Source organism: Sipha flava, unplaced genomic scaffold (genome assembly GCF_003268045.1).
Source record: "Sipha flava isolate LNK unplaced genomic scaffold, YSA_version1 84_pilon_pilon, whole genome shotgun sequence".
Taxonomy (NCBI): Eukaryota; Metazoa; Arthropoda; class Insecta; order Hemiptera; family Aphididae; genus Sipha; species Sipha flava.
The window spans coordinates 73,766-87,865 of record NW_020273626.1 but is presented as its reverse complement, the minus strand read 5'-3'; the positions used below and the strand labels follow the sequence as shown (position 1 = coordinate 87,865).

At 29.0% G+C, this 14,100-nt stretch overlaps 1 long non-coding RNA gene across 1 annotated transcript; it reads left to right on the top strand.

Annotated features, from left to right (window-relative positions):
- The first annotated feature begins 536 nt into the window (after positions 1 to 536).
- On the top strand, positions 537 to 766 carry LOC112693325. Its single transcript, XR_003149468.1, has 2 exons — positions 537 to 622; positions 700 to 766. It is a non-coding gene; the product is annotated as an uncharacterized LOC112693325 (long non-coding RNA).
- Positions 767 to 14,100: the final 13,334 nt, after the last annotated feature.

Genomic DNA, 14,100 nt, shown 5'->3' with positions numbered 1-14,100 from the left:
AGAGATATTATCAATTATTATTAAAGTCATAAATTGATAAATATAATTTTCTAATTCTTTACAACCAATAATAATAACTGCCATTTAAATGAGCAAGAAAAGACAAAATAGTATTATATCATTATAAACAAAAAAAAAATCTTAGATTTAATTTCTAAAGATCATCAATTCTAAAAAAAAAAAAAAAACTAAAAGCTTTATGTACTACTCGCTGTGTCGATTCTATAATAACTTTTCGAGACCTTTACTTTTATATTACAATCACTTTAAAAGAATTGGAAAAAATGTCAGACTCTAAGGGTCTAAACGCACTGCGGTATTTTCGCCGTCGGGTCCGAACGGTTTTACCGTTTGCGGATTTTACGACCCGCACCGCACTGCGATTTTTTACCGCTAATACAATAGGTGTTATCACTAAATTTTCGCGCCTAAACTGGCTAAATATCAATTTCTAATTTCCATAAGAAAATTGAATATTGATAGTTGATAGTACAGTGGTTGGTTAACCAACTACTATGGTCTGTGATCTACTTTATTTACTATATTTCACTATATCTAATACTGTAAATTTAAATTTTTTATACCTACGTACCACGATTTGTACACAAACACCTAAATACATGTAAGTAAGTTATAAATTAAATTATTAGTTAATTTAATGCATAGTCCTACTTATTATATTACATTTAATTTATTTAGAATGGAGTTAGATGATTATGACAATTTATTTAAAGTGATTGCTGTCGCAGAAGCATTTGGTGAATTAGAAAAAAAATATAAAAATATGCAAAATTACAAAATTAACCGTTGACTATAGTCACAGTGGGTTCCTTCCCATCGAAACAATGTGTTTACTTTACGAACGGTACAACGGCAGCGCCGTCAAACCGCAGCATGTTGCGGCGACCGACGGCGGAGAACGGCGAAACCGTCGAGTGCGGTGCAGTCCGTCTAAATATAGTAGTTTGGTGTGAACGTAAAAACCGTTCGGGTAAAACTGTTCGGACCCGACGGCGAAAATACCGCAGTGCGTTCGGACCCTAAGACTGTATGTAAAGCTGTTAGCTAATAGTGCAAATATTAGACGAAGTGACTTTTTAATATCTTTAGAAATTGTAACTGAACTATTCTCTTATATTAAAATGCCAAACATAGTATTACAAAGTTCAAAGTTTGAGCTATCTAAAACTTATTCACATGTAAAAGATGGCATTGATGTTATTGGAAATATTAGAGAAAATTCTGTACCTGAGTTTGAAAAATATTTTAAAAATGCTTCTGATAAGTCAGCTCTAGTTAGTGAAGAAATAAAAATACCTCATTTATGCGGCCGTCAAACGACAAAATCCAATATTGACACCAACAGTCCAATAGAATGCTATAGGATAAATATCTTTTTACCTTTTATCGATTATTTGATTTCTCAGCTAAATACAAGGTTCAACTAAAAACTTATCGAAGTAATAACTTTTGAAGGTTTTTTTTCCATCAAATATTGATAAATATGATGAAGATTTAGTTAAAGCAGCAATGGTGTACTTTGAAAATTGGTCTGGTCAAAAAATTGATATAAAATCAGAAATTTCAATTTGGAATGCTAAGTGACAGAAAGAAAAATATATAAAACCTGATACAGTCATGGAAACGTTAAAACGTTATGATGAGTTTTTTCCTATCATATGAATATTATTACAAATATTTGCAACTATACCGGATTTTGGTTTCGTTTTTCATTTTTCACTTTTTTTTTTCTAAAAAAAATTGCAATTTCAAAAGCAATTTATACGCATTTTTCGTGCATAGAATCATATTTTCAAAAGCATTTTTCGAGATTTTACAATATTTATAAAAACGATTATAATTAGTGTTTAAGAATTATATGAAAAAATCCTAACACCTTGATTTATTTTCAATCAATGAAATATTTGATATTTTTATATTTTTTGTTTTTATGTATATATGTTATACATAAAATTACTATATGAAAAATATAACTAAATACTTCACTGATACACATTTTGAAATTTAAAATGTCTATAAATAAATTAACAATTTGAATTTTGTAATTTATTATTGAATATGAATTTGTTTTCAATATTATTGTGCGGGCCGGGAAGCCGTATGGCTTTAACGTTAATATAAAGGACGACCCTTCTGGCCCAAGATAATAAATTATAATATTTAAATGTTTGGCCTTTATGGCCAAACAAAAAGAAATTATAAATATAAATAATGTGCTGTCCTTATGACACAATAAGTAATAAATGTACGGTCCTTTTGGTCTAACAACTAAATAAATGTAATAAAAAGTAAAATACGACTCACAGTTTGTGGAGAGCAGACTGGCCAGCTGTAACTACATAAGACGCTGTAATAATATAAAATACACAGACAAATAATATAAAAGTAAAACGGTAATAAAGGAATGATAATATAACCAACAATTGCGACACTGAATATATGAAATAATAATAATAATAATATAATATAAATGTGGTAATTCGAACACACGTATATAAAATATGAATCAATAACTGCAATATGGCGAATAACGCCCCCGCAATAAAATATAAAAGTAAAATATAAAAAAAAAGTTATAACAAAAAAAGAACAGCAATTCGTGCGTATGAATAAATATTATTTTAACGGCCTTCTTGGACTTCACGTGACGATTTACTGTTTAGCATATTATACAACTCATAATACACAAAATATAATTAAGACAAAGATAAATGTAAAAATAACGGCTAATTCACGGGATTGTTTATATGTGTGTGTGTGTGTGTGTGTGTGTGTGTGTGTGTGTGTGTGTCGATCGGCTGTTGCTTCGCGACCGACGGCATGTTATATTACGGCGGCAACAATTATTATAATTTTTTTTGTAGTACCTAATACAACATTAAAACCAAATTAATATAAAATATACTTAATGAAATTTGGAATATATTATAAACTGCTTAAGAAAATCAGTTAAGAGTAATTAGAAACAGTGTCGACGGAACAATTTGCGAGTACTGGTACAATTTTTTTTTACTACTGGGTCTCATGTACTACATTTGAAGAAAGGTCAGTAAGCCATTTGGTTTCCATCCCTTTTCAAGGAATTATTTTTATATACATTTTACTGAACACATTGAACTAAAAAATCTAATATAAAATCAATAAATTATTTACCTAATCATTTTTATTTAATCATTTATACAAATTAATAACCAAACCTAAGGAAAATTCAAGTTTACAAATACAAAATATTTAAAACAATTGTATAATTATTAAAATCATTTTTTCTGACTTTTTCTACTGAAAATGTATTGATTTTTTCATCAAGATAATGTTTCAACCAAATCCGTTTTCAACAGCCTGCATAAACCCGGAGCCTGATACAGTTGCACCAATTACACCGCCCTATCACCGGTCCTGGCTAAGAGCTCAGTTAGAAGTTAAGAATTACTAAATCCCACCACTTGTAGTTAGTGGTGAGTACATACATTTTATTTGGAGAGGGGGGATCATTTGCAAACAAATCATTTTTTTTACGATTCACGGTAAGAACATTATTTTATAACATTTAAAAAAAGGGCCTAGGATGGATCTACTCCCCTCATCCTCCCTTCTGTACGCCATTGCTTGTAGTACCACGTCGCTGGTGGATCTTTATTTGATTTAAAAAAAATAAAATATTTGTTAATAAAGCAGTGGTGGTTCACGTTATGGGACACACGCAGGGTTGCAAAGTGTTTTAAACAAAATGTTTTAAACATGTGTTTAAAACGTTTTAAACAAGTGGATTTGTTTTAAAACGTTTTATTTAAGACAAAAAAAAAAAAAATAACAAAATATTTTATTTTATGTAACCTATAACTTGTATTTCGACAAAGATTATTCGTATGAACTAAGCAGAATTGATAAGAATATTAAATGTTTCTTTATTATTGCATTTTGTTTAAGTATGGAAATAACTTATAAGATATAAGTAATAACGATATACCTTAATATCTTACACAGTTATAATAATAGATATGAACCAGCTGCGTTACACCTAACAATAGCAATACGAGAGACGTGCACACGATAACAGTGTTTTATTTTTAACCATCATAATTCATAACAAATAACAATATAGCTATGGCATGAACGCATGGGCATGGTACATTGGTACGAATGTACGACTGCATATTGACGTATTAATTAGTATTTAGTAATTTAGTAACCACTATTTGTTAATCGTTGTCTCGTTGACTTAATAATATGATGACTGGCTGAAGGAAAGATGCAATTTTGAACTATTTTATCGAAATCAAAGACAAACATAAAACAACAAGTGCTAAATGTCTAAAATACTCGATGGAAGTGGCCGGTATAGTGAAGCGTATGAAATTGCATAAAAACAAATGCATTAGTATTTTGGAAGATTCAATTGTCGATGAACCAGAAAATAATCAATTAACAGGTAATGAAGAACATAATTTAAGTATTAGGTTTAATATAGACATATATGTATTGCCGTATTGGTGTATGGCATTCAAATGATAGCAAATTAATCATTATAATATATTTTAAAGGAATATAACAGAACATATAAATATAAAACATGTTAGTCATGTGAGCCAGTATAATAGGTATTGTTTTACCACTTTTACTTGTATGCTACATAATACATGCCTATATGTATTTATAGGGGAGAGTGTTGTATTTACCTTGGACCACTTGTACCTTGAATTAATGTAAATATTTTATAAAATATTGGGAGAAAACAAAATCTCATAGATGAAATTTATGTCATTAGCCCTACTAAAATAAATAATTTAGATAATGATAAGAAAAATGCCCGTATTTTTTTGATAAGCAGCAAACTATTTTCTTATCACAGAAAAAACAATTTTTAAATTTTAAAACATAATTTATGTTCTAATTTTTCAATGGTGTGGTCCTTTGTTACAATATAAATGTACAAAATGCCCAAAAGAACAATTATTTAAAATATAACTTGAATGTACCAAGGACCAAAAAAAAAATTGTACCTTGGACCATCCATTAATTGTTCATAAATTAATATTTCATGACGAATTATTATTTAATTGCTTAATTAAAATGCCTAGAAGCAAACGTTAACATGAGACTAAAGTTTATTTATTTTATCTAGGTACATTTCTAATTATTGTATATAATTATAGGTAGTTTTCTATAAATAATAATAAATATATTTAGTAACTATAATAATTGATATAAGTAATAACTAGGTATTTATAACTAATCAAATATATAATATAAAATTATTTTTAAAACAAAATATGCATATTTCAATAGGACTTAACGCACGTTGAATATTGCGTCACCCGCCGCTCGCAGAATTGCGTTCATCTAGGACGCACCGTAACACAACAAAATGGATTGAATCGTGGGCTAAGAAAGGCAAACGAACAGGAGAGAAATAAAATTGTCCTAAAAAGATAAAAATTACTGAAGAAAATGCATACAAGTCATTGTGGAATTTAATTAAAGAATAATATTTATTTCTGTAATTAATATTATTATTTCATTATAAAATAATGCTATAGTAATAAGCAAATAAATATTATATAATAATACTACCTTTATAGTGCGATATTATATTTTCAGGGGGCGCGGGGGATGAAGTCCTCAACGGGTTACTTTACAATTTATCAGCTATGGAATGGTGTTTTTTGAACTAAAACTAGCGTCCGTCCTCAATTATTTTTCCGATTCGAGCACTGGTTAGATGTTAGTAAATAAAGTAGGAAGTAAGAAGTGCCGTGTCGTTTTATATTTCATGATGGAACTTTAAAAATGTTTAGAATAAATTGTAACAATGCGAAAATATAAATTTATCAATAAACAGTGACACAATAAAGATGAACGAATTCCAAGATATGCATTTTTGAAAAAGTATGCATTACAAATAAACCACAACATAATAAATATGTTAAAGTACTTACATGTTAACGATTATACTATTAATGTATTCTTTCGATTTTTTTTTCTTATTAAACGATCACTGCAATATATTAAAATAATAAATTTTAATCGTAATTAGATAATAATATTCTTCAATTTAATTTCCCACATTATTTTATTCGTCGCACCACTTATGGATTTTCAAAAATCTCACGCCTCCTTTTATCACTTTAATAATAATATTAACTTCAGATAACATTCAGTATTTAACATTTTAATCTATCATAAAACTCACATACTTCAAGATAGCGTAAAAACATTATTGATCATGAAGTAAGCCACCGATCAAATGCATATAGGAACTGTGTATGTTATGAATGTATACTTACGAGTATTACAATTAACAAGTAATACAGTACATTGTAGGTACATAAAATATATTATATTAATTAATAACAGACTTAGGTAGTATTCCGAATACAATATTCTGAATACTGTATTTCGAATACCGTCAAATCATCTCTTTTTTAAATGATTTTATTACTTCTCCGTCGTATCTTATATAAGCAAATATCAGGTATTTATTATTGTTGTAAACCATAAACTATAAGTTATGTAATATAAAAATACAATAAAATAACATATTTTTAGTCTACAATTTCAAATATTTCTGTTGAGAGGACATCTATTATTTTTATAGTATGAAAACTAGAAGTATTTTAAAAGTATTCGGAATACTTTTGAAGTATTTTAAATAATTTATTCGGAATACAATTTGTATAAAGTATTTGAATACATATTCGGAATACTATTTTTTGTAAGTATTCGAGTATTTATTCTAAATACTATTAAAAAGTATTTTACCTAAGCCTGATTAATAATAATATTTATTATACAATTATTGTACTCGACATAATAAACGATAAACGAGTATTATACTGTATATGCAGTCGACTCGCGATACAATTATGTTAATTCCAAGGGACTGAGAAAAAATTACGGTATATCGAAAGTTCGTTACATTATTAAAAGCATAAACTAACTAAATTCGTTTTAACGAGATTTAAAAGATAATTTAAAATGTAAAATGTAACTACGATTGCGAATTATTAAATGAAAATTAATGTGTATGTATATGTATATATATATATATATATTGTGTACATACTCGTTCATAGGTATATGTAGTTAGTAAAAATAAAAATAAAATTATATGAGTCATACATGAATCATATCTTTGTTTATTATTATTTACTTGCTTTTAAAGAATGTTGCAGACATTTTTTAAATAAAAAAAACTAGTGAAAATGAGAAATTAATTATTGAAATTGTCATTAAACGGCTAGACGAATTTATCTTAACTGATAAATAAATACATCTAATGATGGTCATAAAGTACAAATAAAAATAACTCGAAGACAATAAACTAAACGTTAGATGACTGATTCGTTAAATGTCAATAGTGTCGTTTGAATGCAGCCGAACTTCACAAAAGCACACAATTTATGCTTTATTTTTTATAATCCAGTGAAACATTTTAAGCACGTTTTAAATACATGTTCCTTAATACATACACGTTCTGTATAAAAAAAAATATGATTCTATAAACAATATTGAAATTATTTTTTATTTTTATACACAAAACAGGCCGTGGTCCAAATTACAGTGGTATTAGATAATATATTATAACAGTAAAAAGTAATTACATAATGTTATTAAAATTAGGTGGCTGAGTACTCATTAGTAGGCTTAGGGATTTCTAGCATTTGCATACTTTTTTTAATTATTATTAAATATAGCAGAGTGCGAAACAAATTCATTTCTCGGTGCCGTGATATCAGATCTAAAATTTGAATGAACATATTGTAACGATTGTTACATATTATTAATGTCTACTCATGTGATATGGATATTGCCGAGTAGACATCACGTTAATTTACATGTTTACGACATTACATTAAGTCGCGGCAGTTCTGCCACGACGTTCTTCCGATGTAGCTGAACTCCATATTGTCTTGATGCAGTGGCGTAGCCAGGATTTTTAAATGGAGGGAGGGGGGCTAACCACTTTTTTTGGATAAGTAAGATAAGAGAGGATATGAGAATTCACCCTTAACCCCCCCCCATCTACCACCAAGTTTCTAAACGTAATTCAAGCATTTTAGTATAGTTTTAAAAATATTTATTAATATATAATTTATAATAATAATAATAATTTTGGTTTCAGTGTTCAGTCACTTGCTCCACTCTGACAGTTGCATTCTCTTAGGCGAATTTCTGGCAAATTCAGTTATTATTTTACTTTCATCGAATTGCTCTTTTTTATTTATATTAGCCATAGCTAACCCATTCAGTCTGTTTTCCGACATGGTGCTTCTTAAAAAAAATTTTTAAGCGATTAAATGCTGAAAACGTTCTTTCCGGAGTGAAAGAGGTAACTTGTAACGTGGCGAATAATTGTAAAAGTATTTTAATGTTAGGTCGAAGATTGGTGCGATGAGAGAGTGAATAAAGAGCAGAATTCGGTTTTGGAATAGTATTTTGACTCCATTGTTACCTCCATATGAACAGGTCAGCTCTGATTGTAGATGAGGTATCATCATGGAGATCTTGGACATATATTTTAGCAGCTTTTATAATATTTTTATCGTCATACATATTTAAATTGGCCGGAATAAGTCCTTCAAGTGGCATAACATCAATATGCCTTTGATTAAAACGAGCATTGATTCTATTAAATAATCAAGATACATTATACATATAAACACGGCCCATTGGAGAGGGTATAGCCCCCTTAGCCCCCCCCCTTGGCTACGCCACTGTTTTGATGTAGTCCATAGTCCGTAAGTCATATTTATATATGTATATAAAATAATAATAACTAAACTAAATCAATCTACATTTATTTGTAATATTAAGATCTTTCCTTTTATGCTCCCGAGCTACGGTATAATATATTCACAAGGACTAGAAATCACTATTCATCACCTGAATATCATATATTTAACTGGTTATCCCCGACCACGTTACAATATATTTGCATATTTGATAGATTTTGCAGGAAAATGCTTATTTTAACATTATTATGCTTATTTTGCATATTTTGACAAATTTTTTAAATTTTATTATTTCAAATTAAAAACTATGGATACATATAACTATATATACATATTTCAAACGATCGAAAAAAATGTACTAAAAGAACTCAATACTTCCAGTAATATGCTATCTGCAAACCATTGATTATAGAATAGATAGATAGTCAACGCAATGTTAATATTTAGTGACTACTCGTAAGATGCAACCGCTATGGAGCGCTGGCATCGCTGGGATGCAAGGAGGTGGTACCTCTCTCATAGGTAGATGAATGATGAACGCGGTGGGAGCTAGGATGCAAGGTGGTGGTACCTCTATCATAGATAGTCATGAAGACGGGAAGGCAATCACGCAGGGTCGGCGAAAAATACCGTCGTTCTATTTATAGAATTATTTTTCATGTAAAATGAAAAATTGAAGTACCATTATATTTATTCCCATTATAATCGATAAAATTAGCGATTATTATTTTATTATCATTATTTCGTCAATATTTTACGGTTTACTCTGTGAATATACGAATTACGATTAGTCTTCACGTAAGTATTCTTCTCTGCAGTTGTCACTTGTCAATGAAAAAAAAGTCTTGCTTGTTTTATATTCTAAGTATTTTGCCTTATTGTTATTTGTTACGTACTTTATTTTTTATTACTTTTACGTCTTGTGAGTAATTTTAAAAATGTCTGGAAACAAGTGCCAATTTTTAACTTGTGGAAAGTCGAAGAAAACATTTCCAAACTAAGAAATAATTGAAAAGGTATCTGATGCCTGGTTTTTAATTTTCACTACTCAAATTATTGAAGTGAAGTATAGAATGTTTTCTGAAAATTATTGTAGGCATTAATAATTAACATTAATAATTCAAAACTGGACTGAGATGGTAATTTAGGGAGGTCATTTTTCGAAAATCTCCATAGTTTTTCCAGAAATGAGGAAAAACTGTTGAAACACTGAGTAATTTCGGTAAAATCTGTAAAATTCCGCCGTAAACGGATTTAATCATATTTAATTATCAATTTAATCATATCATTTAAAATAGTAAATCATTAGGTACGATTGCTAGGAATTAAATATCAATAAAATGTATAAATAACTCTGACCGCAATGACGCAATGCAATACTGAGTTATGAGCACCCGTGGCCCGCCCCGCCCAGTACGGCAGCGCTCGACGCTCGTTCTGTATTTATCTATACAGATTGTAAAATAATTATTTTTCTATTATACAACGCATTCTATCGACAGCTAGAACAAATATAATTTTAGTAGCCTAATATCTCTATACCATGGACTATCTATCTATTCTATAATCAATGCTGCAAACTACCTCTCATATCTCGTCATAATTTTTATGTAAGTATAAATAATACTATAAACCAGTATCAACCGTATAACCCGCTGTATATTGACCGGATATTGATAAAGATAATAATAGTAATAATAATAATTGATTTAGAATAATAGATTATTTGTTTAGTGTTCAGTCGATTATTATCCGTTGTTGTTTTTGTGTCTCTCAACCACACAACGTTGAATCATACGTAAAACGTCGTACACGATAATTTGTAACATTGTGTTATGCCGAAAGTACAACAGCTTACGAGTAGCCGACTACAAATTTTAGTTTCAGAGTTTAAAAATATATTTAAATCCGATGGACACGTTTTATTTTGTGTACTACAGTGAAACTTCGGTATCTCGAAGTTTCTGTAGGTAGAATTTTTTTTTCAGTCCCGATCATTCAGTTTGGACTTACGTACTCAGTTATTTCCTTATATCGAATTTCCATATGCTGAATATTTCTATAAGTCGAAGTTATTATCCGGTACCTACCACCTATTATGATTCACTAACTCGAATATATGACAGATTAGATAACATATAAAATGCCCAGACTATTAAATATAAGATTAAATGACAAAACTTATACACACAACGTTGTATGTAATAATTTTTGGATATTGATTCTACTTTGAGCACATCAGAAAGTTTAACCGATGCGGAAATTTTTAAAACATCTGATTTTCTCAGTGAGCCAGAGATAGATTCTGTCGATGAAGCAATCGACGAGGAAGAAATTGCTGTTGTTAAATCTTTCATATGTGGTGCCCAGGCACCACGAATCTTCGAAGTTCATGTATATAGTTTTATATACATGAACTTCGAAGATACGTTCAACAACAGTCAGGAGTTTCTGACAATATTTTTTCTGCACTTAATATTTTAGGTAGTTTTATTGAAAATACTTCTAATACTAAACAAAAAACAAACAAAAATGTCAGATTTTCTACTTTCATAGAAAATAATGTATACTTATCCAAATGACGAATACTAATACATAATATGTATTCAATGTATAAATACATTCTATATTATAAATACACATTTTTTCCCAATAATTTAACATTTTTATTTCAAATTTTATTTATGTTTTAAATTCCCTCTCTAACTCGAAGTTTCGATATGTCGAATTTTTTTTTTTGGTCCCTTACAACTTCGAGATACCGAGGTTTCACCGTATCTGGTCATTTTTTTTTTTTTTCTAATGCATATAAATGCATATTATAATGCATATTTTAATGATTTTAAAAATATATTTGTGAATTTTTTAGAGCTACAAGTCCCTAAGCCTACTCATTATTAATGCGCATCATTCTGAACATAGGTTTATTACGGATATAATTGTTGGTGCAAAATGGTATGAAAAAAGGATAGTGTTACCGTGAATGAAAACTGGGAATTTTAAAGTTAAATTGACTTAGCAGTTCATGACAGGGCTAGGTAAATTGAGTCCGCGATATTTTGTGTACATTTTGAAAGCGGTAAATTGAATCCCAGGGAAAAAAAAAGGTAGTAGGTAAATTGAGTCCTAACTATACTACCTCACCGTAGTCGTTTTACAAATGACCATTCACACTGTTTCTATTGGTTATCGACTCCATTGTGATCAAATAACTTCGTAATGTCGTAACTTTGATTATGTCTATTTTAGATACGTATATAGGCATATACGTATAATAGTTTGTCGTATATCGTGTGTCAGTTTTCAGTTAACACCAATATTGATGATAGTTCTTATGATTATACACAGACATGAGTGTACAAAATCTGAGCATTTTAACTATATTTTTCGTAGCATGCATTGCGTACTGTACGTCGATTTGAGTTTGTTAAATTCGTATCTTTTAAGTTTTTACCGAAAATGTAATAAAAAACACAATAATATTAAAATTGACTTCTAATAAAAATTATTAGATATTTAAAAAAAAATTATTTACCTTGGACTTAACCTACTACCTTTTTTTCCCGGGACCCAACTTACCTACTACCTTTTTTTCCCTGAGACTCAAATTACCTACTACCTTTCTTTTCCCGGGACCCAATTTACCTACTGCCTTTTTTTCCCAGGACCCAATTTACGGAGAAAAGGTTATTTAGGACCCAATTTACCAACTCCCTTCAGGACAGTCAATAGAGCCATCTATGAGTTTTTGTAAAAAATCTGGTTAGCTTTAATACGCCTGTCAGTTAAGTTCGATAATCTAAGAAGGGTTCTAACGGACTAATTTATAATTATGAGATCTATGTTCAATATGAAGGACTCTACCAGCATAGCTTAGGAACTTACGTTGAACTCTTTCAATTTGACTCCTACTAGTAGCTGTATAAGGGTTCCAAATAACAGTACCATATTCTAGTATATAATATTAAATTTTATTTAAATTTCAAAATAAAATCATTCCTTTCATTTATTATCATTAATTTAACACAATGTTGTTGACATTATGCTAAAATAATGTTTATTAGGATGTACAATTAACATTTTTATTTAAATTATTATGTATCATCAATACCGGATTAAAAACATATTGGGCCCCGGGGCTGACATTTTATATGAATTCGTTTGACAAAATACGCTTAACAAAACCTTCGCTATGCTCGTAAGAAAATACATTTTTCAACAAATAACTAATGGTATTATAAAATTATAATATGTGTGTATACGTAGTAGAGATAGGAACAGAGTAATGAGAAGTGATCGATATTCTAAATTGTAGTAAATACGCGTGAAACTTTTATGTATTGGCGGGGCTGGATTTAGAATAAGTGCGGCCCTAGGCCTTTTTAAATATGCCACCCTACCCCAAGAAAAAAAATTTTGTAATTATTTAATTTTAAAGAAATTAGAACAATAGTCATTATAAACAAAACAAATAATTATCAATTCTAATTCGTCGTGTGCGATGTGGATACACATCACTAGCCAACTTCTATACATATATTATATTATTATCGTAATTACTTTTAGGAACAACTTACATTATGAACCTAGGTAGCTATCTTATCTTAATAGAAAATTAATTTCGTGTTATTGACATTTTCAGTGTCATGCGCCCGTATATTTTACACACAGATATCTATACTATAATATTAAATATTATTTATATTACTATTAAATATTATATAATATTAATTTACGCAGTTACATAAATATATAAAATATTTATATGATTTTTTTTTTTTTATTTCTTACAAAATTTGCCGGCCTAGGCGTAAATACGGCCCTGTGTATTGGGCTTTTAAGCTTCAGTCCTTAGACGAAAAAAATTAATGACTTTACATTTTTGGAAAAAAATGTAGGTGGGTAGGTAAGTTTGATGGAGCTCGCTTACGAGATATTTGAAGTTCGTTTTGTCATTGTGTTTATGAACAAAAGATCTATTACCTAATAAAAAAAAATATATAATAATACATCTATGGTATTGATACAAACAGTTTGTTTGGGGAACTTAATGTAAATAATTTATTTTATTTGAATAAGTTTTATAATAATTGATAAAATTATAATTATTCAATGAATCATAAAAACCACGGGTCATCTTAGATAACTGTATCACATAAGTGGATATTTGGAGGCTTGACATTTTTGTTTTATCCATTAGCCTAAACAGACATTTTTAGACGTTTCAACTCACTAACTAGTGACTACTCCTACTTTATTCTAGTTGAGATACCAAATATATACAGTTAATAGGAACATAAAAATATAAAATATTAAATAGCTACTCATTTATTTTTATTTTTATAGT